Here is a 27,757-nt window from a genome sequence, read left to right on the forward strand (position 1 = left end):
CGGCAGTATAGTGCAACATCCTAACTGTGATGTAGTAAAAAGGAATATTACTGCATTCAAAATAGATGCAGCAGCATATAAGTCATCCGGACTCACCATCCAGTGGGACTCACTACACCCCGCTCCTGCCCATTTAATACGCGTGAGGGCAGCATTAAATCCGTTCCCGTACACTGGCTCATATAGATCACGGTTCGCCCGCATCTCATTCTCTATGAGCACTCTCTGCAGCTTCCACTCCTCTTGATTATAGGTGATGGCATCGGCTACAACATCATGGAATCCAGTAATAAATGGTACGATGAGACCTTGAACCCGATGTAAATGTTGGTAACCGGCGATATCCGCATCAAATCCGACTGAAAATATTAATATATGAAATTCATCAATAAAAATATATTTACTTTAACTTCAACATATATATTAATAAAATAAAATATACCCGGCATCTCGTTGTTATGCACAGATGAGGATGAGGAACGGGCTCGACTACGACTACTCCTCGAACCTGAGGACCGTGCTCGACCTCGTGGTGCCTGACTGTACTCCCATGCACTCGGATTTCGTTTTGTTGATGAATTCCCCTTTGGTCTACCCCTAACAGTGTCTTTGACCTCGGGTTCTTTGAAGCCACTTTGTTCCGGGTTTATCTGATTATGAATCATCATCGATATGCTACGTACCATTGAAGGATCTAATTTTTCAACCTTTTCCACTAGAGAGTGAAAAAACTGGTGATCCTCAAACCCGTCAGCATATTCGGGAGCAGTAACTGGTATGTCACTCAACCCTTCAAACGCAAGAGATCTCCAAAAAGGATGGATTCGATCAGCACGGACCGATTCATCTGTGTTAATATACGTTTTAAGCTCACAAGCACACGGAGTGCCATGAGTCATGGGCAATATGCATCTGCATTCACTTACCACATCCATACTCAATCCATGCATACGCTTGAGCTCAGCATTTAGTACACGCAAGCAGTAATGTGAAACGTGTAAGTTGAGCAACTTGAAAGGTGCTCCACAGTGAGCTACCTCAGATCTTCTTCTCGAGTCCTCGAGTGAGTATCTGATTATATACAGTAAAGGATTACAAAACTAATGTATTACACTGCAAAAGATTAAAGCAAATAACATAATAAATGTCTTACTTGATCGCCTCGATCTGAGCCTCAATGTCCTTGTGCACCTTCGCCCACACTGTATCGAGTGCACCAGTAGATGAATTCAACCACTATTTCAACTTTGCATGTGAACTCTCCACTCGACAGGTTGTGGTGTTTCCTAAGTGCAACACCTTGTTCGTCCATGCTCGACAAAACTTCTCTTTATGCACTAGCCATGTCGTCTCCACGTACTCTATCACACGAGGCCATTTGGCAGTAGTATCCTTCATGGCATACACTGTCGCCTCATATTCAGCTACTGTCGGGGCTTCAATTATACGTTTCCATTTGGAATTCTTAAAAATTTCACAAAAACTCTTCACTCCACACATCTTGACTACTCTATCCTCCACATCTTTATTAATATGCCATGTTCACAATAAATGATGACTATGAGGAAATACCTCACGAACCGGCCTCATCAGTCCTAACTCTCGATCTGTAGCAATGGCTGTCGGATGCACATCAGGTTGGAGCAGAAGCTTCAATTTTTGTAACACCCACATATAACTTCCTTCAGTTTCATCCTTTATGATTGCATAGGCGATCAAGAAGTTTTTGTTTGAAGGTGTCATTCCAATGATCTCAAAGAATGGCATCTTATACTTGTTTGTTTTATATGTTGAATCCATACCAACAAACAAGTAATAAGATCGGAACAGTGTGATCGATGTAGGATGTGCCATAAATAAGTGAGTCACAACATTGCTGTCCGGCACCGCTTGCATCCAATGTATGCATTCCTTATCTATAGCAAACCGATAAAACTGACCGATTACATCCCGACCCTCAAAGCTCTCTGTCCTGATTTTCTCCTTGTAGTTATAGATATGTCTTTGTGTCGGACAATCCTCTAGATGTTTTTCTTTGATTGCAGCAAAAATAGCACAAGGCTTAGCTTGAGCTGAACTCATTTCACGAACAAGTTTTTTGGAAGTCGGGCTTAGTCCGCTCATTTGTCTGTAGCCCTGGCGATATACAGCCAACTGATGACAGTGCTGTCTTCTATCTCCAGCAATCCCATTCACCACCCAACCTCCTAATTCAGCGATTTTCATAACCTTTATCTGGAATTTGCAACCACAGTACTTTGTTTCCCTCCGTAGTATCTCATCTATATCCATATCCTTTTTCCTTCTATAATTCTTAATACCACGAGCACATTTAACCAATATCCACTTTGACTTGCCCCCTGTCTTATGCGACGCTGTTGTTAACTCGAATCCGATCCCAATTGCCGTCTATTTTGCCCAGTTAACAGCTTCATGATATGTTTGAAACGTTTGTTTGGGAAAAAAATGCGAAATGTAATCAATGTCGTTTCCGCCAAATTCTTCCCACGGAACCTCCTGCAAATGATAAATAACGAACATTACATTCCAACGTGCGATATTTCTACAGCGTTTCGGTGTCTAAACCCGAAAAAACAGCAACAATATACGCAGGCGTGTGAGCATCACGCCCCACCATGTGATCGGGCGTGTGAGCATCACGCCTCACCTCACGGTGGGGCGTACGAGCATCACGCCTCACCTCACGGTGGGGCGTATGAGTATCACGTCCCACCATGTGGTGGGGCGTGTGGCTATCACGTCCCACCATATGGTGGGGCGTGATGTTCATACGCCCCACCGTGAGGTGAGGCGTGATGCTCATACGCCCGAGGTCCGAACCAGCGATTTTTTTTTATAAAAATTGACGGAAATCATAGGAAGTTCAATCGAAAAAATACCTCAACTTCAGACACAGCATCACTCCCGTCTCTTCTCGGTGATAACGGACTGCTCTCCATCAAACGTGTTGTCTTTGATTTCGGATCAAAATGTATTTGGGAGAGTTTTGGATTTTCAAATTTTTGGTTAAAAGGCAGTTACGTCTTTTTTTGGGGCTGGAAGTGTGAATTTGGGGCTGGATATAGTAATCCACTTTTGAAAAGGTTGGTTTTGTGAGCTTTTTCAATTAGTTTGTTACTCCATCTCCTTTTAATGACCTTTGTATCCCTAATTACTACCATTTAACCTCAAATAAAGGCTTTATCATGTCCTTATTTATTATTTTAGAAAAAATAGCTAAGTTTTACCAAACAAGTTTACACAATTACCTAATCAAATCAGTTAACCAAAAAGATAATAACAACTATTTATCAAAGAGGGCCATAAGTATTTTATTATGTTTTCTTTAAATTTAATGAAAATCAATCCTTTTTTAAACATGTATATATAATTTGATCAAATGTGATAAATAATATGCACACGACATATTCTAGAAATTAGAAAATCATTAAAATCACTTTACCCGTTTGACATTTGTAGGATAAGCTTTAATGCTTCTAATACACGAAAATGTTCACATAGACCCTGATGACCAAATTGAATTTGATCATTCACTGCTACATCTAGGATAATTAAATTTAAGCATCAGGATGCTTTCAATCTCCATCCTAGGATTTTAATTAATCTGGATCTATCTAATTAAAATACTAATTTACTCTTAATAACTCACCTAAATTTTTACTTTCTATGCAAAGATTCTCGCTTTTTAATTTTTTTAACTTAATTATTATTATTTTGCATTAATACTAAATTTCTCTATTTTACCATAAATAAAGGCAAATTTAAAAAAAATATTTCTAAAAGTGCATTAGCAAAGACAAAACGACATATAACAAAAAATTAAAAAAGCTAAAATATCATATAATAAAAAAACTGAGGGAATAGATTATTAATCATAACAGAACATAAGGCCAAGAAGTGAGAAAGCTGAAACAGTGAAAAAGAAAATAACTGCCAATAAATCATATGTAGATAGAAAGAGATTGTTAGCCCTCATAGAAGGGGAACAATCCCTAACATGTTTCATATTGTTGAAGAAAAAACTAGAATAGATTGAAGAAAAGATTGGATAAATATGCAAGAAATAGAAAAAAAAGAGAAAAAACGGTAAAAATAAATAAAAATGAAGTAGAAGAGCGAGATTCAAAATAGAAGAGCGAGATTCTCTCATTCTTCAATAAAAATGAAGTAGAAGAACGAGATTCTCTAAACAATTTTTTATTTTGAATCTCGCTCTTCTACTTCATTTTTATTTATTTTTATCGCTTTCTCTCTATTTTCTTTTTTCTTTTTTATTCCTTGCATCTTTCTCCAATCTTTTCTTCAATCTATTCTAGTTTTTTCTTCAACAATATGAAACATGTTAGGGATTGTTCCCCTTCTCTAAGGGCTAACAATCTCTTTCCATCTACATATGATTTGCTGGCAGTTATTTTCTTTTTCACTGCTTCAGCTTTCTCACTTGTTGGCCTCATAATCTGGTATGATTAATAATCTATTCTCTCAGTTTTTTTATCATATGATATTTCAGCTTTTTTAATTTTTTATATATATTGTTTTGTTTTGCTAATGCACTTTTAGAAATATTTTTTCAAATTTGCCTTTATTTATGGTAAAAGAGAGAAATTTAGTATTAATGAAAAATAATAATAATTAAGTTAAAAAAATTAAAGAGAGAGAATCTTTGTATAGAAAGTAGAAATTTAGGTGAGTTATTAAAGGTAAATTAGTATTTTAATTGTGTAATTAATATTGCATTAGAGATATACTATTGGGCCAAAAATTGAAATTGATATGAGGTTCTCTACCCGTGTGTATATATATATATGACAAGTCAAATATGATTTCAATAACTCCGAAAAAAAGAATTTAAAATAAAAGCATGAAATAGAATAATTAGATATTATAGAAAGAATATTAATTAATTGAACCATTACATCAGAACAAATAATGTTAAATACGTGAAATATTACTATGTATGTCAATATTACTATGTTGACATACTTACGGTACGATATTTTAATAATAATATCTTCAAACTATTCTTTCTATAATATCTAATTGTTACTATGTTACAAATTTGGTATTGTTTGTTTAAAACCAATTGCCGAAACTTTATTATTTTAACGTGTTCGCTAAAAATTAAAATATTTGTACACTTTTTTTTTAGTTTTTAGCTATAAATTTTTTATAATTTTTATAAATAAATTTTAATTCAGTAATTAAGTTTCAAAAGTAAAAACTTGATTCAAGAACTCTCCAAATTCAATGGTTCCATTACCATTAATATCAACTTCATTAACCATAAAATTCAATTCTTCTTTAGAAAGATTTTGTTCAATTGACTTTATTGCAGTAGCGAGTTAATCCGACCTAATGAACATCAAATCAATTAAATTAAAAATTAATTAAGCAAATTAATAAGAAGAATTAATTAATTACAATCTCCCACGATGATTTTTCATCGCACTATTTATACAATTTGATTAATGTCGTAATCAGATATCTTAACCTCAAGATGCTTTCAAAATTTAAATATGTATATTTCATATTAATATCTCTATTCAAACTAATAGTTCACATGGATTGACCAAATTTTGATAAATCAAGGTTTAGGTGAAATTAATGTAAGACTTCAAAGATATGAAAAATTAATTTAGTAAATTTTAGCTTTATATTAACCATTACTCCTTCACTCACTTTTTTATATTCAAAATATGATGACTCTACTCACAAAGAACAATTTTTTTATAACTATCTAGATAATAACGGAGAAGAAAGAGAATGGAATATACATCGTATACTATTAGACATGATCAACAATGTCTAATAGTATACGATGTATATTCCACTCACTTTCTTCTCCGTTGTCATCTAGATGGTTATAAAAAAATTATTCTCTATTGTGAGTAGAGTCATATTTTATTAACGAATATGAGAAAGTGAGTAAAGAATAAAATTTAAGGTAAATTTCAAATAAAATTCCTATGGTTTCATTAATTTTCAGATATATGACTGTTATTTACTGAGGTTTTCAACTTTAGCAAAATAATGACTTTTTCGATTGATACTATTAAAATTACTCTTGACGACTTCAAAAATAACATATTTTAAGAACTACTAATATTCTACGCAACTTTAATTCTTCAACTTTTTTATTTTGAAATTATTTAGATAATGTTTGATAAAAAGAGAGAAAGTTAACGTTTTGAGATTATTTAAATGATATTTGATAAATAGAGAGAAAGTTAATGTTTAGAGAGACAAAGTTCTAAAAAGATGATTTTCGAAAATAAAAAATGTAGTTCCATAGAAAATATAACATTGACCAACTTTAGTTCTTCAAAATTTTCATTTTTAGGTTGTTAAAGATGGTTTTAATAGCATTAATCCAAAAAAACATTGTTTTATTAAAAGTGTGAAAACTCAATTCTCATTTTGACAAAAAGTAAACCACGATTTTTTATCGGAAAATTAGTGAAACCACAATGGTTTTATTTGAAACTTAAATTAAAATTTAATATATGGCTCAATTTTACCAAATTTATTTTTTCTTTAAATCTTTATGAATTCTTAAAATTTTAGTTAGTCAAAATACATGTGAATACAACCGTTAGTTTGAATAAAAATATTAATTTGAACACTACTAGTTTGAGAAGCCAAACGAGTGTTTTGGCTTCAAATAAAATAAATAAATAAGATGACACTCAATAATCAAGTTTTTTGCATCTAAAAAATCAACGCACACGAAAGAAAATCAATAATTCAGGATCGGTTAACATGAACCATATATGAAATCGTGCAATCGAGTCGTTTCAGCAATACAAATTCTCTCACTCCACTCTATCCTATCCACTGCCATATTCTCCTCAATCCCTAATAAACTCATATCACTCTCGATCACCCTCCTCCAAGTTTGTTTAAGTCTACCCTTACATCCCTTTGAGCGTTCTTCGGTTTCATTTGATTTTTGGAGCTCAAATATTTCTAAATTTTAGGATACTCAACTCGTCTCGGTTTTATAATCCCAGACTATGAAAATAATTCTTCCCCTAACTTGAGCTAGGGTTCGATGTATACTAAAACCAGAAAATGTTTTGGGAAAAACATTGATTTTGTAATGTATTATCCCTGCCTGATATGATTTAATAGAAGACAGAATAATTTTGATATTTTCAGGATATTAAAATCTAATGAACGAAACTATAAAATGGATCGGAATATGAAAATGGAGAAGGAGATTACTCGATTCTGCCAGCAGATTTCCTCAACATCACTCAGAAGAGCGAGCTGTTTGATCCTCGTTGGAACCTCAATTTCCCCCAAATTAAGCGAATCGAAAAATTAAACGAAAGAAGAATGAGAAAATCACTCAGGTCAGCGGGAAAAACAGAAGACAGAATAATTTTGATATTTTCAGAAAATTAATCTAATATTAGATTCGAATCAAACTCTAATGCACGAAACTGTAAAATGGATCGGAATATGAAAATCGAGAAAGAGATCCTCATTGCAACCTCCATTTCTCCCAAATTCAAAAAAAAAAAAAAAATCAAATCAGAATCGAAAAACTAAGCGAAAGAAGAAGAGAAGATCACTCAGTTCAGCGGGAATATCGACACGCAAACTTATCTATAGAAAGAGAAGCCTGAATTCCGGTCTGTTGAGCTTGAATCTCCTTAGTCATCACTGCGATCTTCCTTCTGAAAGTAAATAATTAAAATTGCAGAACAGAAAGAAAATGGATAACAAATTGACAGAGACGAAGGAGGAAACAGAGACTCGCGGCTGGAATGAAAAAAAAGGAGTGAGTAGGGTTTTATTTATATTATAGAAGAGTGAGTAGGGTTTTGTACTGCCACGCAATAACAAGATAGAATTGTTGGGCTTTTATTCAATCCAGCCCATATCAAAGTCCATTGTTAAATATTTATTGAGAGAGGGTCTAAATACCTCTAACATTTATAGCCAAAAGTAATTTTACTCATAACGATCTAAAATGATGCAATTTTACTCCTAATTTTGGCAGGTAAGAGTAATTTTACTTCTAACGTTTCAAATTGAGTCAAGTTTAGACATTATTATACAACACACACATTTTGTTCTTTATTCTACAACAATTGCATTCGTTGTTTAAAAAAAATTCATACTTTTTCAGATATAATAACTGAATTAGAGATTAATATTTGTAAATTCGGTGAAATATTTGAAATTTTTTGTCAAACTTGTACAAAATACAGTATATTTTTTTAATTTTTTTTCCACGTCTAATCATATATTTTTGATCTGTTACTAATTAGTGATAAAATAACGTATATATGAAGTGTATGTGATAAGATTCATGATTGAGATGACAATTTGATCAATTATTTCACAAATTGACCCAATTTATCAATGTTGAGGTTTAAATTGCTCTTGGATACCAACTTTAGAGATAAAATTGCACTATTTTAAACGTTAAGGGTAAAATTGCTCATGACTGTAAACATTAGGATATTTTTGCACCTTATCTCATATTTATTTGATGATAGTAAATTCAAAATCTATTATTATCACTAGATTTTTTTGCAGAGTTTTTCATCAAAACTATGTCTTGATTAAAAATAATTATACTCTACGGAATATTCTATAAAAACATTCTTTACACGTGGATCAATATTACATTTCATATCTGGAAGAATCACAGAAAGTGTTCTATTTGGAGAGGAATATTTCCTGAAGATGCGAAAGACACCTTTCAGCCACATGGAAGAATCAACGTTGTTCGTCCTAGTGATCGTACGATTAAGAAAGAGTAATTGTTGGATCAAGACGAACGGTTGCACAAAGGGTAGAAAATAAAGGACAGAGTACATCGTCTGACGTTTCAGGATAAAATTGCTCTTAATTGCTAATATTATGAGTAAAATTAGATCATTTTAAATGGTAGGAAGCAGAGTTTCTTTTAACAATCAACTATGTATTTTTGCACCTTAAAGCAATAATCCTTATAATAATAAAAAAAAACTTCAAATTTTAAAGTAACATTTTGTAATCATTTCTTAAATGCATATAAATAAACTTTTAAAATATAACTCCTTAGTCTTTCAGATAATGGAACGAAAGACATTACGAAAGTAAGGAAGTACTACAAAAAGATTGCCTTTTAGCGACGAAGTGTTTTCAATATAACAACGAAGTACTATAAATACTTATTTGTATTTAAGTATTTATGATAAATGTATTTAAGTATTTAAACATTGAAATATCAACAAATTTTATGTATTGAAAAACAAAATTAACATTAATAATAAGAATTTTCATGTTTTTATTTACAACCCTTAGGACTGTAAATATCGGAACCCTTAAATTAATTATATATGTATATATAAACTCATACAAATCAGAGTCACTAACCAAACACTTAATGCTGCTTTTCAGATGTAAAAAGCAAACAGGAGATCACTAACCAAATACCTCAAACACTCATTTTGAAGTGAAAAGGCAAACTGGAACATGAAAATGAGCAACTAAACACCCCATCTTTTTTTAATAAAGGTTGGGACGATACAAACATGAATTCGACATCCCAGCTATGCTTGCACCCCGAAGCATGGCCACCAAGTAATATCCGTCGAAGAGACGCAATGATGAGCAAGGGAGCCAGCAACACGATTACCTTTTTTATAGATATGGGTGATGCAGACCTGCATCAAAGAACATTGCTCCAGACAGCGAAGCCAAGGTTGGCGCACCGACCAAGGCACTAAGGTTGATTTCATCTTCAACAGATTGACCGTGTATAGAGAATCAGATTCAAACCATAGCTGATGTCATTCTTTTTCCCACGCAACTTCAATGGCAAACATTACCGCCTTAATTTCTGCTAAATATGTAACCCCCATCCCGGGTCACATTGAAAACACATAGAGACCAAGCAATTCTAATAATTAAGCACAAACACCAACATAACTACATAAATGCTCCTCATTTATTACCGTCTGCCAAAATCTCATAACCCAAGAATTAAATAACCAACCAAACAATTTAACCCGTCAATAATGTTCACTTAAAATTAACCAAATATTCAAATCCAATAATATAATAAATCCTAATACATGTCTATAAAATTGCTAATGGGAATGAGACAGTTGTGTTGGCCAGCCTGAATGCAGGGTAAACCTGAAAATCTAGTAAATAGGAAAACCTCTGAACCTAGCCTGAAAATTTCAACATGGCAATGAGTGAGCTGCTTACTCAATAAGCATAATTAGGAATATTTATATATATACATATACACATGTAGTTCATATATCATATATCATGAAATCATTAAATAGATGACATCCCAAACTAGACTCTTTATTACACATAATACCCTAAAGTTATTATATTTATTTTAAGGACCCTAATCTAAAATTAAGTGAAATATGTCTAATCACTACAACAAATATCTAATATTGTGACGAAAATTCGTCTGACAAAATAATTTTTGTCACAATTAATGTACTTATTGTGACAAAAAAATAATTAGTAAAAAAATGTGACAATTCCAAACAAAATTATGACAAAATAATGTTTCGTCCAAATATTTATCACAATAAAGCACCAGTCAATGAATATTATGACAAAAAAAAATTGTCACATATTTTTGTCATAAATACATAAGGTTGTGACAAAAATTCATACGTAAAAATAATTTTTTATCACAATTAATATATTTATTGTGATCAAATAATAATTAGTAAGAAAAGGTAAAAAAAACAAAATAAATCGTGAGCAAAAATATTTTGTCGAAATATTTATCACAAGAAAGTAGAACTTAATACGTATTATGATAAAAACAAATTATCACGTCGTTTTTGTCATAAATATATAAAGATGTAATGAAACATTCGTACGATAAAATAACTGTTCGCAATTAATGTACTTATTATGACAAAATTACAATTAGTAAAAAATGAAAAAACAAAACCAAATTATGACAGTAATATTTATCAAAATATTTTGTAACAATAAGTCATGGCCTAGTAAATATTATGATAGAAGTACTGGTCACACTTTTTGTTATATATATATATATATATATATATATATATATATAGATATATATAAAATGTTGTAACATAAATTCAAATTAGAATTTGTCACGCTTGATATATTTATTATGACAAAAAGATTTGATCACACTTTTGCTGTCACAAGTAATTATCACTAGATAATTAATGTGACTAGTATATTCTCATAATAAAAGTGTTATCACAATATGATTTATGTTTGATTTTGTAACAAAAGAAAAATTACCAAAATAAATAATAGATTGATAAATGTTTTTTTATTTGGGGATTAAAATGTGTCAGAGATTAATATAAGATATACGATTAAGCCTTAAACATCTTAAGCTTTTAGTTCAAACGGTTCCATGACATGATATTAGAGTTGCTTGGACCAAACGGTCGAAGGTTCGAGTCCTGGCAACCTCATAAATTTGTAGAATTAAAAACACATGACGGGTTGGGCCTGTGTTGTACACGCTGCAAGCTCAATGGGCATTTGCATGTGGGGGTGTGCCAGAGATTAATATAAGACGCTAATCATAACATAGCGGGGTGGGCCTCTGTTGTACATTTTGTCATAATAGCTAGATTAATGACAAATTATAGTTGTAATAATAATTAAAAACTAATTATGAGGTAATATAATTTTGTCACTAAAAACTTATTAAGACGGGCTTATTGTGACTAGGATGGTGACAAAACACTTTGTAACAAGAAGTTTCTTATGATAAAAATATAACTTATTTTGACAAATTAAATTGTCGCAACAAGCTTGAATTCTTGTAGTGAATGGTTTTATGGTGTTTAACATCAAAATATGTATGCGTTATCGTCTACTCTTGCAAGACGCACAACCTTGAGACTTCATAATATAAACATTTTTATAACGGTACTGCTATTGTCTAATCTTCCAAGACACAGTACCAAGTCCAATCCAAAATTTAATAACACCCTATCGTCTCCTCTTTCAAGACAGGTGTATACGATCACAGTATCAACAAACCCCCAGACCATTGTACCTATTCACTTAAGTTAGCTATTTATGTTTTGTTCTAACTCGAACATAATCCAACACAATTTTATAATTCATAATCTTCTGAACTCATATACATTCCCCCTTCTACCATGGTATAATTTCATAACTAATTATTTCGATAGGTAAATACATGAGCAACCCGATTTTAAGAGAAACAAAACCTTATATTAATAAATTCAACTATACAGAGAACATTTAAAACTTCACTCCTCAAATAAATATATGTATAAATAAACACAAATCAAATGATAACCATATACTCAACATTTATTTTATTATTCTATGACAATATATCAATAGACAACCACATAAATAGATAAATATATATAAACATAAGCAATTAAGTTTACCTCTCATTCCAAAAAGCTAATCAAATTATTCGGGTTCTAATTGACCCGTTACTGGCTCCCCGGAGTTTCGCCGAAGCGTGGTGGTCGGTCGTCGGAGGTTCGCCGGAGATGTCGGAATCGCGAACCGAGACTATCACGAGATAGCCAACAATCAGGGGACTCCAAAATTACACTCCTTTCACTATTAAAACCGTCTAAAAGGACAAGATCTAACACTTTGCCGATGAAAAATACCCGCACCGGTTAGCATACTTTTTGCTCAGAAAAATATTAATAGTGGTCTTAAAATCTTCCTCACAAAATAAGGAATTCAATAGTATAATTTTCATTTGAAAAAGTGGCCGGAATAAGGAGTTATGAATTAAAAACGAATGGAAGAAAATAAGAAATCCAAATGTGCAGTGCAGGAAAAACGCAGCTGCCGTCAAAAAAAAAAAAAAGAAGTATTGCTAACCTCCTCCCCAAAAATAATCCTAAAACTAAAACTAATACTATAATAATAATAATAATAATAATAATAATAATAATAATAATAGTAATATAAAAAGTAAATAAAATATTATTTAACATAGCCATGTTCAACTAATTTACTACTAACATGTTATTTATAATTTGTTTATATAATATAATAAAATTACGAAATACTCTTTATAAAATTATGGATGTTATAAAATATGCATATATGAAGAGAATTGAAAAAGCAAAACAATCCCGAGGAAAGCCACGGGATGTTCTAAAGATACTGCCAGTCCCCGCCAAACCCGGAGCTCCCATAACCGAGCCGTCCACGTTAACTTTCACCCATCCCGGAGGAGGCCGAACCCATCGAACCAGTATTAAATTTGGAGCAGGCGGCGGACGAGCAGCAACCTGAATACGATGTAAAATTCTGCAATCCCAACTCGTAGAGCAGTAGACATAACAATATACGTTTAATCACTCTTTATTTATTCGGATCACTATCCAGTGATCGAGACACGCGATGAACAATTAATTAATATCTAATTTAGAATATTTAGCTAGTTCAAATCAGGTTTTTTTTTTGAAGACGCTAATTAAATCAGATTTAAGATAATGAAAATTTATTTAAATGAAAAGTTAAAGTAATTACGAAAACTAACTTAAATTATTAACCAACTATAAAATAATTTGGGTCAAATACATTAATATCATAATTAAATACAAAATTACAATTAAGTCATATCACCAAACTTAATTCTTATATTTTTTTATATATTATGATTTTACACTATAATTTAAAAATTCTAGATTCCAATTCATAAATCATAAACCCTATAAAATATATTCTACACTTCTAATTTATAAATTCTAATCCTTAAAATATATTAACAGTACTGATTTTACTATTTTGATATAATCTAAAATTATGACTTGACGTAGTTGTAAATAGTTTTTAAAATATGAATTTCTGTGTAATTTTCATTATTTGACATAATTTATTTAGCTTTATTTTATGTGAGGCTAAAAACTAAAGGTGGGCTAACAAAAACTAGGATAAAAAGCCCAGTACTAATTTCGGAATTAATTGCAGCCACATGATCAAGTTTGATCAAATGACTATTATTAAACCTAACTTTAAATTATGACATGAATAGGGCTATAATCGAGCCGAGCCGAGCCGAGCTTTAGCCTGCTCAAGCTCAGCTCGTGAATAAATAAACAAGATACTTACAAATAGTTCGTCTATTACTCATTTATTATGTTTGTGAACAAACTCATCTAATAGCAAATGAAATAATATTAAATTTAGATGTTTGTGAACTAACACAAAACTATATAGTTTTCTACAAAACTAAAATTTGTTCATAAATTTTCTAATCGAGCCTGCTCGTGAGCTTTCAAGCCGAGCTTTGGTCTGCTCAAGCTCAGCTCTTTTACGAACCGAGCTAGTAAATTATGCTCATGAGCGGCTCTTTTACAAATCGAAGCGGCTCGGCTCATTTACAACCCTAGACATGAATAACGATTAATCGGGTGGGGTAGGCTGAAATTACATCAATTATTTATCGTTTATTTATACGGATCACTATTCAGTGATCAGGTTAACTCGGTCACTTTATAACCGCTAGACAGTGATTAAAACCCAATAAAAAGAATCATAGATTACTATTTCTTTTTTATAAAAAGAAATGTAAAAAATTATTAATATACGAATTTACCGAGCATTTATCGTTTATTTATCAAAATCACTATCCAGTGATTGAGATAAGGTAATCGTATTATAATCACTATTCAGTAATTAAAATCCGATAAATAAAATGACATCATATATTATCTAATAACTTATATATATAGGGGTGAGATCCAGCGTGACAAGGGTTTAAGTTGTGACAATGAGCTTATTGTGTGACATAACAAAACTACGTAGTTTTGATGATAATTAAAGAGGGCAAAGTGGCAAATTGGTAAATTGGTCACTTTTCTTTAAAATACATTTTTCCGACATCTCTAACATCGTTTTTCGAAAATTTTTATACTATTAGACTCGTCTAAATTAGACGGTCATTTTAAGATCCCTGAAGCTCAAGTAAAAAAATTTCCGGTGAACGGAATCCGGGTGGGCGTTTTTCGGCGAGAAAAAAAGTGCCCATAAAATTCTCAAAAAATTTCATAAAATGTAAAACATTATTCTAAGAAACTTTAATTATTGGGTCGAAACAAGATTTATTACGGTTTAGTCCCAATAAAACGTTTTCCTTAATTTTATCCATTTTACATGCTTCAATAATTTGTTGGGACTATACCGTAAGAAATCCCGCTTCGACCCAAGAATTAAAGTTTCTTAGAATAATGTTTTACATTTTCTGAAATTTTTTGAGAATTTCCTGGACACTTTGTTTCTCGCCAAAAAACGCCCACCCGGATTCCGTTCACCGGAATTTTTTTTTACTTGAGCTTCAGGGATCTTAAAATGACCGTCTAATTTAGACGAGTCTAATAGTATAAAAATTTTCGAAAAACAAGGTTAGAAATGTCGGGAAAATGTATTTTAAAGAAAAGAAATAAAACATTTTTCTGTTGGAACAATACAAGTATTATGTTGGAACAAATGGTACACTGATTTGGAACAAATGATACACTGATTTGGGACAATGTAAGTAGGACAAAAAACGTGCCCAGAAAATTATCAAAAAATTAGAAAACATGTAAAACATCATTTTAAGAAACTTTAATTCTTGGCTCAAAGCGAAATTCCTTACAGTTTTGACCCAATAAATTGTTGAAGCATGTAAAATGGATAAAATTAAGGAACAAGTTTTATTGGGACTAAACCGTAAGAAATCCCACTTCGACCCAAGAATTAAAGTTTCTTAGAATAATGTTTTACATTTTTTGGAATTTTTTTAGAATTTTCTGGACACTTTGTTTCTTGCCAAAAAACGCCAACTCGGATTCTGTTCACCGGAATTTTTTTTACTTGAGCTTCAGGGATCTTAAAATGACTGTCTAATTTAGACGAGGCTAATAGTATAAAATTTTTCGAAAAACGAAGTTAGAAATGTCAGAAAAATGTATTTTAAAGAAAAGAAATAAAACAATTTTCTGTTGGAACAATATAAGTATTATGTTGGAACAAATGATATATTGATTTGGAACAACGTAAGTAGGACAAAAAAACTTGTCCAGAAAATTATCAAAAAATTCCAAAACATGTAAAACATTATTTTAAGAAACTTTAATTTTTGGCTCAAATCGAGATTCCTTACAGTTTTTACCCAACAAATTGTTGAAGCATGTAAAATGGATAAAATTAAGGAAAACGTTTTATTGGGACTAAACCGTAAGAAATCTCGCTCCGACCCAAGAATTAGAGTTTCTTAGAATAATGTTTTACATTTTCTGGATTTTTTTTAGAATTTTTTGGACACTTGTTTGCTTGCCGGAAAACGCCTACCCGGATTCCGTTCACTCGAATTTTTTTTACTTGAGCTTCATGGATCTTAAAATGACCGTTTAATTAAAACGAGTCCAACGGTATAAAAATTTTTGAAAAACGAGGTTGGAAAAGTCGGGAAAATGCATTTTAAAGAAAAAAAACAATTTTCTCTTTCCTTTTATTTACAAATTTGCCACCTCCTTTTGGTTAATTACAAAATTGATCATTGTCACACAATAAGGCTTGTCACACCATAAGAGATGTATCACACCTGATCTCTCATATATATATATATATATATATATATATATATATATATATATATATATATATATATATATATATATATATATATATATATATATGAACTTAAATTACGCATGAAATTGAAATTAATGGAAATAAATACATAAAGGAAATACTAAAATGAATTAAAATGGATGAATGTTTAAATCAGGTTTGTTGAGCTGGAAATAGGATATGCGAGAGGAGTGCTTAATTAGGACAAATTAAGACTAGCAGAGTTAACATGAAGTAAATTAAAACTACAGGGGTCAACTTGAAATATTTAAAACAATGAGACTATAAATACACAAGTTTGGATATTAGGACTTTCACCCGTTTCCGATATGGATCTTGACCCATTTTATTTGGATTTGGCCCTTCTGAGATTTGGTCAAGCGTTGACGTACGTAGAGGTAGACCCGACGAATGCCTCGAACGAGATCCAGTGGCTGAAACCTGCGAACGATGAACCGACTCCTTATCCCGTGTTAGTAATTGTTTGGAGTGTGGAACCCCGAACAAAAACAAAGATTTTCGTGGAAAATATCGTGCCAAAAGCGATGAATTTTTACTCCGTCTTCACCGAGTTTCACTTACTTTCACTCTTTTTTCAATCTCTTCTTTTAGTTCAAACCTATAAAGCACCGACTCGGGTGCGTACACGGCAAACGACATTTTTAGAAAATATGAGACATGGGTGCGGCATGATACAACAAATTTTATACAATTAATTATATATATTAGATATAAAATATATAAAAAACTTGCTAAATCATAAATAAGTCATTATCTAATCGCACATATGAAATCACAAGGATTTTGGTGCCGATGAAATCGCAAGGATTTTGGTGCACGGCAAGAAAGAAGATGAAATTGCAAGAGAATAGCAGGAGACGAAATCACAGGAGAATCGCTAAGAATCATAAATCGCAAAACAAATCGAAGAATGAAGAGAAAGAAGCTCTAAGCGTTTATAATCGCGATACACAAGTGAGAATTAGATGTAGTTTAGGTTTTTTTAATTTTTTGTCAAATTTTGTAATTGAACTATAGATTTTAAAAGATTTAAAAAACCCCTAAACTTTTACATATTTTCACTATTAGCCGAGTCTCGCCGAGTCCCTACCGTGTCATTGCCGAGTCCCATGTCACCACCTAGTCCCGCCGAGTCTCCGAGTCTGGCGAGTCCGACACGACCACAATGACCTCGTGAAAGAGTCTGTGCTTCATAGGTTCAAACCAACCCTTCTTTCCTTCCAGCTCTCTCTTTTTTCTTTTTCTCCTGAATGTTGTCCATTAGATGATTTCTTCAAATTTGAATTTTGAATCATTGTTTTAGGATACCAAAATTTCACTTAAATTTAGGCTTAATTTGAGTTTGGAATTTTGGAAAAACAAAAGATGTAAATTGTGATTAGTTTGCAAATGTCATTATTCATTAATAAAAGATCTTAATTTATTTTATTTTGCTTCCAACTTTTATCTAATGGTTTGATTTAGACACTAATTATTAATTCATTTGTCGTTAATTAAATCTGAAAGTAAATTATATTTTGAACATAGTATATAATAAAAAATCATTCTTAAAGTTATATGGGTAACTTTAACAATTAATTTTGAAATCATAACTTATATTTAGACTATAATTATTTTTCTAATATAAAAATTGAAAAATTAATCTAACCATACAAATTGAAGTTAACTAATAAATTTGAAATATGCAATTTTAAAACCATATTTAGAATATAAAACATTACATGTCAAATTACAATTTATAACTTGGAAAGATTTTTTTTTCAATGAGTTACATCTCAAATATAATTTGTTAATTAGATCGAGATATAACAATTAAGTATAAAAAATCTAATTTTCCTCATAAATTATATGTGTGATGAAAAGTTTATACTTCTAATACAATTTACGAACTTGTTAGAATTTCAAATTTAATCAGTTAAAGCTAAAAAAAGCCCAGACAAAAATGGGTATCTAGAGATATGAGTTGAAAACCAACGCAAAGCTTTTTTTACTTCAACTCTTATTCATTCTTTTATTTCTCTAACTCTTTAATTTCTACAGCTTGTACTTACTTAACGTATGCAGCAGTGAAAACTTTCGAGTCTAAACTACGTCTAGCTCAAAAGTTGGAAAGGCTTGGATTCTTGCCAATACCTATTCTTTTTATACAATACGCTCGTATAAAAAGAGAAGCTATTGGCAAGACACCAAGTCTTCCAAACCTTTAAACTAGATATAGTCTAGACCCGAAAGCTTTCAATGTAGCATGCGCTAAGCAAGCATAATCTAGAAAAAACAAAATAAAAATTTAAGAGTTGGGAAAAAAATAGTGAGTTAAAAAAGCAAAGCAAAGTTTTTTTTTGTTTGCTTCAGCTCATATCCACTCTTTTTTATTTTTCAGATCTTTAATTTCTGTTTTGTTTCCCTGCAGTTTATGTTTGCTTAGCATATATGCTATAATAAAAGTTTTCTAGTCTAGACTACGTCTAGCTCAAAGGTTTGGAAGTTTCGGTTTTTTGCCAATACCTACTCTTTTATATAATAAAGAGTAGATATTAGCAAGAACCCGAGCAGAACATACTAATCATGCCGATTTACAACCAAAGCAGACCGAAAATGAGAGTTGCCCAGAACCCAAAGAGAGGGAAGGATGCGACAATTGACAACAATTAACGAAAGTCCTAAGTTAGACCAGAAGCTCCCAGGGACTGAATCAAAATCAACCATCGGCTCCGCAAGACAGGGAATATCAGGTTTATTTAAAGAACACAAATTAAAGAGGAAATTTTGAGTATCCCTATTCAGAATACCCCTACAATTCCCGTACAGCACAATCATTTAAATCTTACTGGAGGTTTACTAGCTCGTTTGGAACGAGATGGAAGATTCTCTGTAGTAGACATTAGTCTTTGCATGTGCTTCGTTTTCTGATTACCCACTGCACTCCAACTACTTTCTTCATCCTCTGCCAAGTCTGCCCAAGTCTTAGTGCTAGAAGACCTAGATTCCGAGTCCGAATCAGAACCCTGAATTTGCTGATCGATATTGTTCATTCCAGAAGATGGAGGGCGATCAAATTCCTCCAAAAGACCCTCTTGTTTCTACGGGCTGCCTTGCATCAAATCCCTTTCCTGCAAACTGACAGTCACTTCCTCCAAATTTCGATCCAACTCATTCAGCATCCTCTTAGTGACCTGTTGCACCGGAACCATAGCACCTACCTACTGCAGCGGAACCTTTTTAACCAGCTTGTCCTGAACAATGTCCATCTGAATCTCCATGTTAGAGGTTTTTTTGCTCTCCATGGGTTTTATGTTTTTACAACAATCATAAGACATATGCCCTATATTCGAACAGACTTTACAGAAGCTCGGAAGCTGTTCGTATACAACGTCAATCCAGATCTGCTTACTAGCCCTTTCAATGCCAAGCATCACCGGGAGTTCTGTGTTTAGATCCACATCAATCAATAATCGAATATAATGCCCGAAATCACCATATGTAGTAGCTTTATCCAGACATATCAACCCTCAATATTGGTAGCCATGTCAGACAATATTTGGGGATCCCAGTATTCCCAGGGTAACGAGTACAACCGTACCCATACCTGAGCATTAGTTGAATTTTCAGCATAAGGATCGAAATCCGGTACCCAGGGTTGTAAGCGAAACGTACATGGTTTAACATTGATAGTTCCTTTCCCTAGAACTTGATTCCTGGCCTCCTGAGACCTTAGCATGACATGAAAAAATCCCCGACCAATGGAGATCAACCTCCATTCCCCCCTCAATCCCCAAATAGCTTGTAAGGACTCTTTAAGCTTCCCAACTTTCCATAGGGCATCACCTTTGCTCAGTATAAGTCGCCCAATTAGCGAGAAGGAACAGAGTGAGGCCCTCTTATCATATGCTTCCTGTGAAATTCAAACAGTTTTCAAGCCTCTGATTTATGAGACTGCCGTAGAAGATGGCGGGATGCCTTCCAACTTACTAGTAACCACCCGCGCATAAGAACGCCCACCACTAGAGCTGCCGGACTGTATTCGCGATTCCACCACCGGAGGAGTCGGAGCAAATCTCGCTTTTGGATTGAAGAGAACTCCAATGCTGAAGAAGTTATCAAGGTAATCAAAGGAGGCCGGCGTTTTCACATCTATGATCGGCGATGAAGAAGTGCAGATGAGAGCAAAGAAGACCAAAGATCTACAGCTTGTACTTACTTAACATATGCAACTGTGAAAGCTTTCAAGTCTAGACTACGTCTAGCTCAAAAGTTGGGAAGGCTTGGATTCTTGCCAATACCTACTCTTTTTATACAATACGCTCGTATAAAAAGAGAAGGTATTGGCAAGACACCAAGTCTTCCCAACCTTTAAACTAGATATAGTTTAGACCCGAAAGCTTTCAATGTAGCATGCGCTAAGCAAGCATAATCTAAAAAAAACAAAATAGAAATTTAAGAATTGGAAAAAAAATAATGAGTTGAAAAAGCAAAGCAAAATTTTTTTTTTGCTTCAACTCTTATTCATTCTTTTATTTCTCCAACTCTTTAATTTCTGCAACTTGTATTTACTTAGCATATGAAATAGTGAAAGTTTTTGTCTAGCTGAAAGGTTGGGAAGACATGGCTTCTTGCCAATACCTACTCTTTTATACAATACGCTTGTATAAAAAGAGTAGGTATTTGACAACAACCCCGAGTCTTCCAAACACTTGAGCTAAACGTGATCTAAACTTAAACTTTCATTATAGCATGCGCTGCAGAAACTAGATATAGTCTAGACCCGAATTTTTTCAATGTAGCATGCTAAGCAAGCATAATCTAAAAAAACAAAATAGAAATTTAAGAGTTGGAAAAAAAAATAGTGAGTTGAAAAAGCAAAGCAAAGTTTTTTTTTTTTTTTTTTGCTTCTACTCATATCCACTCTTTTTTATTTTTCAAATCTTTAATTTCTGTTTTGTTTCCCTGCAGTTTATGTTTGCTTAACATATATGCTATAATAAAAGTTTTCTAGTCTAGACTACGTCTAGCTCAAAGGTTTGGAAGATTCGATTTCTTGCCAATACCTACTCTTTTTATACAATAAAGAGTAGATATTGGCAAAAACCTGAGCCTTCCAAACTTTTGAGCTAGAAATAAGCTAGACTCGAAAACTTTTATTGTAGCGTATATGCTAAGAAAACATAAATTAAAGATTTGAAAAATAAAAAAGAATGGATATAAGTTGAAAAAACAAGGCAATTTTTTTTTTTTGCTTCAACTCTTATTCATTCTTTTATTTCTCCAACTCTTTAATTTCTGCAACTTGTACTTACTTAGCATATGCAATAGTGAAAGTTTTTGTCTAGCTGAAAGGTTAGGAAGACATGGCTTCTTGCCAATACCTACTCTTTTATACAATACGCTTGTATAAAAAGAGTAGGTATTTGACAATAACCCGAGCCTTCCAAACCCTTGAGCTAAACGTGATCTAGACTTGAAAGCTTTCATTATAGCATGCGCTGCAGAAAAACAAAACAAAAATTAACGAGTTTAAAAAAAAGGATAAGAGTTCGAAAAAACAAAACAAAATTTTTGTTGCTTCAACTCTTATTCATTCTTTTATTTCTCTAACTCTTTAATTTATGTTTTATTTTTCTGCAGCTTGTACTTACTTAGTGCATTCAACACTGAAAACGTATGAGTCTAGACTACGGCTAGGCCAGAGGTTGGGAAAGCTTTTGTTCTTGTCAATACCTACTCTTTTTATACAATACACTTATATAAAAAAGAATAGATATTGACAAGAACATTAGCCTTCCAAACCTTTAAACTAGACGTAGTCTAGACTCGAAAGCTTTTACTGTAGAATACGCTAAGCAAGTATAAGCTACAGAAAAACAAAACATAGATTAAAGAGTTAAAAAAATAAAAAAGAATTAAAAAACAAACCAAAATTTTTATTGTTTAAACTCTTATTCATTCCCAGTCTGTTTTGTTTTTCAAAATTTTCCAAATTTATTTTTTCTTCAAACCTTATTAATTCTTAAGGTAATTTTATACCTTGCTTGGCCCACCTTGTTCATTCTTACATTAATTTCATACTTTTGAGTAGCTAGCCAGTAAACATGCATATGAACACAACTATTAATTTGAATAAAATATTAATATGGAAAATACATAAATTTGTCCATGCGAAGTCCATATCAACCCTACTATTATCTTAAAATTTATGATGGTGAGAGAAATTTTTTAATAAAATTTCAATTATTTTCATTAACACCCCAAATTGACGGTTAAACAAACTAAAAATATAACTTTCATTTAATCGAAAAGAAGTAATGAGGTACCAAAATAAACCTACGATTTTTGGAGAGTATAAATTTAAGATCCACATATAAAATAATATCAATTTACGTATCAATAAGAAAACGTGATACGTCATTCATATTACCTAGGTAAATTCTAATTTATCTATCCATATATAGTTGCCATAACAAATTAATATAAATGACACACGTTCCGCAATACGTGGAGTCTAAATTAATATCCGCCTATTTTGATGGATTATTCAATTAAAAAATGCCTATATTTTAGATCTCATCAATCTCATTTAACTCATTAACTCCCTCCTCCCAAACAATAGCTTATACTACTAAATCGTAACGATTTTTAATTTTAATTGGAGAAAAAAAAAGTAAATTTCAGAGGTGAATACAATTTAACATCCGTACCTGATAACCTGATAGACTCAAATGTGATGAATCAAAAAAGGAATTATTTTTTTTTTGAAAGAAATTATGAACCCTAGAATCTAAAATATAAATTCTAGTTTTAAAGATCTAATGAAGAGGGAGCTGTTCATCCTCATCGCAACCTCAATTTCCCCCAAATCAAATCACAATCGAAAAATTAAACGAAAGAAACTATAAAATTGATAACTTGCTAGATTCGATTTGATGATCTTCGCCGCGGTTACCTGCAAAACAGAACCGGAGACAAGATCTCCGAGAAAACTCTCCGACGATCAAGTCAGTTTTATGGGAAGGTTGGTAAATTGATACTGGTATTATGGGGAAAAGATGTGTACGTACCTCCCCATTTGCTTCTATGTCCTTTTTATAAGTGTTCCTAGGTAACCGCCGGGGGCGGTTACTCTTTCCAGGCCACGTCCCTTACGTGGCTACAAACGTGGTCTCGTTTGTTTTGAGTGGGAGGTTTAATGCTCCGTTTAGGATTTCGGGACGGTTACTCATTTTACCCGCTTCCTTTATTCGGAGCCCGTTTGATCTTGAACCATGGGCCTAAGTATAGGTTGGGCCCGTGTTTATGATTCGGCCCGGTTTGGTTTCACGGATTATCACATGCCTCCCCCTTAGTTTGGCAAGAGCCCTTTAGGGTCTTTTCATATGTTATAGGGGACTCTTTGTCTTCGTCTGGATATTCAAAATTCGAAAGTGGTTCTTTCGTTCTCCATCATTTCTTCTCCGGCGTCAACCCTTTAGCGTTCGTTCTTCTCTGTATTCTCTTTCACATGTAAGTGTTCCTTTCCGCAACTTGTAACTCGTTCGACCCTTTTCTTATTTCTGCTCGTCTTTCTTCGTTAATATGTCGAACCCTGACCTCGATTTCGCACCGTTCGACGAAAATTACGTTCGCGAGGTGTCTCATGAGGTTGATGAGATGGTTGATGAAGTTTCAACCAGCTCTCCTTGGTCTGATTTCCATCCCGCCGATTTTCTCCATCTGGCGAATATAACTGATGAGGGTCTAGGTTTTGACCCTAAGAAGTTGATTCCACCACCTGTCCCAACTCCCCGTTTATTACCAAAAAGGGACAGGTTGGGAAGCCTAGTTTGCCGCGAGACGATTGATGACTTGCGGGAGCAGTATCCTTGGCTCCAAGGTCTGGAAACCATCATTCCCGGGGAGAATAGAGGGCCGGGCGACTACCCAAAGGGGTATTTCACCATTTTTATCGCCTAGATTATCTGCGGTTTCACGTATCCGCTGGTGGATGAGATTGCTTCCATCCTTGGTGGTTATGGAATCGCACCCGGACAACTGCATCCCAACGGATGGGCCGACTTAACCTTGGATAAATTTTTGGCGGATTGTCTGGAGGTTCCCCTCTCGCTCAAGATTTTCTCTAAGCTTCATCATTTCAAGAGTTCGGGGGAGTACTTTACTTTCATCCGACAGAGCGGTTACTACGGCTTTGATGAGAAGTCGAACAAAATCCGCGAGTGGGATAAGTCCTATTTCTTCATTAAGTTCCATGAAGGGAATCCAAACTTTCTTCGCTGCTGGGGCCGACCCAATGTAAAGAGTTTGAACTTTGGTTACCCCAGCAAGGACGAATCCGATATTATAAAGTTCTTGAAGAGCACTCCTCCTTTTGTATGGACATATGATCAGGCATTCCATATGCTAAGAAGCCGAGTAGCGATTGCCTACCGCGAGGGAGATCGTGTTGTCTATATCCCTTATCGCGTTTTTGTACAATGTACTATTAACTTATTTCCAAGTTGATGATTTCTTTTAACCCTTTGCAGGGGTGATCCTTTATCTCAACTCGCTGCAGATCGGGAAGCGAAAGCCCTGGCAAGAAGGAAGAAGCGGATGGCGGGAACAACTTCTGTTGCAGGGGCGAATTCTCCTGTGGGGGCGACTCCTTCTGTTGAGGCGGCTTCCCCCCTAATTGCTTCCGTTTCACAGGGCCCCGCTTCTGTTTCTGAGGAGCTTCCCTTAAATAGGAAGCGGAAGAGTAATGTGGATGTGGAGTCTTCTCGCCCTAGGAAGAAGAATACCTCTGTATCCTTGACTGTCGGTGGTACATCTACGTCCACTCCATCCAAAGCCAAGGGCGGTCCCCCATTTCATGAGGTATCATAATTTATTCGCTCTTCTTGCGTTATTTATTTTCTCTTGTCAGTTTTCGCTGTTCTCCTGACCCCTCTCCTTGTGTATCCGTAGCCGATTCCTGATATCAGCGGATGGTGGACCAGAACCTTTGGTAAAGCCGTGAGCTTTTCCTGTAGGGACATTGTTTCTTCTATATGCAATGTCCTTGGGCGACTTCCCTCCGCTTCTCGTGTGCGCGAACAGGTGCCGCTTCCGACTGCCATGGAGGGGATTGAGAAGCGAGCTATAGAGGTATATTGCTTTCCACTTATGTTCTATCCTTCAAACGCATGTGTCTATTCGCTCTTTTTATTCGCGTATCGTCTTATATGCAGATTATCAATTTCGCGGAGGGTGCTCTCTGCAGGGATGCTGAACGAGCTAGAGAGTTGGAAAGCCTTGGTACTGAATTGGCGACTCAGAAGTCGCTTTTTGATGATGTCCAAGGCAAAGTAAAGGTCCTTGAAGGTGCTTGTCAGAAGGCTATGAGCGAGAAGGAGGAAGCTCTCAAATCCCTCCAGGCTAAGTCCGATGAGCTTCAGAAAGTCATTGATGATCTGAATTCGTCCAAGGAAGCCTTGGAGATGCAAAAGAGGAGGGCTGAGGAGATCACAGCTGAAGATGGTGCTCGCATCTATTGGTATGGCGAGCGGATTCATGCGGCTTATGAGCATGGACATCCAGATCATGTACTTAATCGCCCCAAGGTTCCCATTCCTGAAAAGGATTTAGCTGAGAAATGGGACAAGTTGGAGGCCGAGGATGCTGATATGGATGAGGTACTTCTCCTGGATTGGCAGAGTTTTCATGATTCTCCAATTAGCTGTGAGATCCCAAATCAGAACGTAGAAGGAGGGGCACCACAAGATGTTTCTCACGTTGAACGAGATGTTTCTCGCTCTGATGCGGTTATTGATTTGATTGTTGGGGATTCGCTTGAAGCAGATCATCCCACAGGAGAAGATGAAGGAGCCGCTGAAGGCGAAGGGGGCAATAGAGGCGAAGGAGAAGAAACTGTAATATAATTTTATTTATATCCGAACTGTTGTATGTAACAAACTGCCAGTATATATATCAACCGAGCGACCTTGCCGCCGCTTTTCATATATGTGCAATTGTTGTTTTATCCTTCGTCGCTTTAATGCCGGTTATTTTCGTATGTGACCCTTGCCTCTTGCCGACTTCATACTTGTAATTTTTCGTAGTTAGTTTTGTTTTCATTAGGGTGGCCAGACCCTTTTCGCAATTTTTTGAGTACTCGTTTATTCGCTTAATTTTATGCCTTATAATTTTTCTTTCAAAAATAATCATAAGGTTAATCATAAGGTTTTGCGAATGATGCGTAATCATGCATCCGCCTTTCTTTAATAGGCAACACATTTATGTGTGTTTAAGATTAAACATAAGGTTTTGCGAATGATGCAACAATTGAATATCTTTATTAATAAAGAAAAAAGACTTCTTGTTACATGGGTATACAAATTGTGCGGGATCAAAGCCTCATTAAAACCTTTTATCAGAAAACCCAGTGGGAAAAACTCATAAAAGGAAAAAGAGTACTCGTCATTTCCCTGAACTACTCGGCCTGTTTATATAGGCGTAGATTCTCTAGATTCCAGGTGCGCGGGAGCTTTTTTCCGCTCATTTCTTCTATTTCAAAAGTCGATGGTCCCAGCTTCTTGGATACCCTGTAAGGCCCGAGCCAGTTGACGCCTAATTTGCCTTTGCCTTCTCTGGATTGTATTTTATCCGCTTTTTTCAAGACCAAGTCGCTCTCGTTGATTATCACCTTTCGCACCCTTCTGTCATGATACTTCTTGATTCTATTGCGGTACACTGCCATTTGCATGTAAGCTTTTTCTCTTCGTTCTTCTACAGAATCCAATGCATCTCTAATGTTGATAGGATTTTGGGTGTCACAATAATAAATTATCCGATCTGTAGGCGACTTGATTTCAACAGGCAGGACTGCTTCGGCTCCATAAACCAGCGAGAAAGGTGTTTCGCCTATTGCTGCCTTTACAGAAGTTCTGTATGCCCATAGCATATGAGGTATCTCATCCGCCCAACATGTTTTTTTATCGCCTAGCCGCTTCTTGATTCCCTGAATCATGGCCCTGTTGGTAACCTCTGTCATACCATTCGATTGGGGATGGTTTACAGAAGAAAAATGATTTTTGATCCCCATGCTTTCGCAATATGCTTTGAATTTTACACAGTTGAACTGGGTGCCATTATCAGTTATAAGCGTTTG

At 34.1% G+C, this 27,757-nt stretch overlaps 1 non-coding gene across 1 annotated transcript; it reads right to left on the reverse strand.

The window, feature by feature from the left end:
* Nucleotides 1–7,592: 7,592 nt before the first annotated feature.
* LOC136231689 (small nucleolar RNA Z107/R87) lies at nt 7,593–7,697 on the reverse strand. Its single transcript, XR_010690058.1, has one exon. It is a non-coding gene; the product is annotated as a small nucleolar RNA Z107/R87 (small nucleolar RNA).
* Between the last annotated feature and the right edge of the window lie 20,060 nt (nt 7,698–27,757).

The sequence above is a fragment of the Euphorbia lathyris genome, chromosome 5 (assembly GCF_963576675.1).
Source record: "Euphorbia lathyris chromosome 5, ddEupLath1.1, whole genome shotgun sequence".
Taxonomy (NCBI): Eukaryota; Viridiplantae; Streptophyta; class Magnoliopsida; order Malpighiales; family Euphorbiaceae; genus Euphorbia; species Euphorbia lathyris.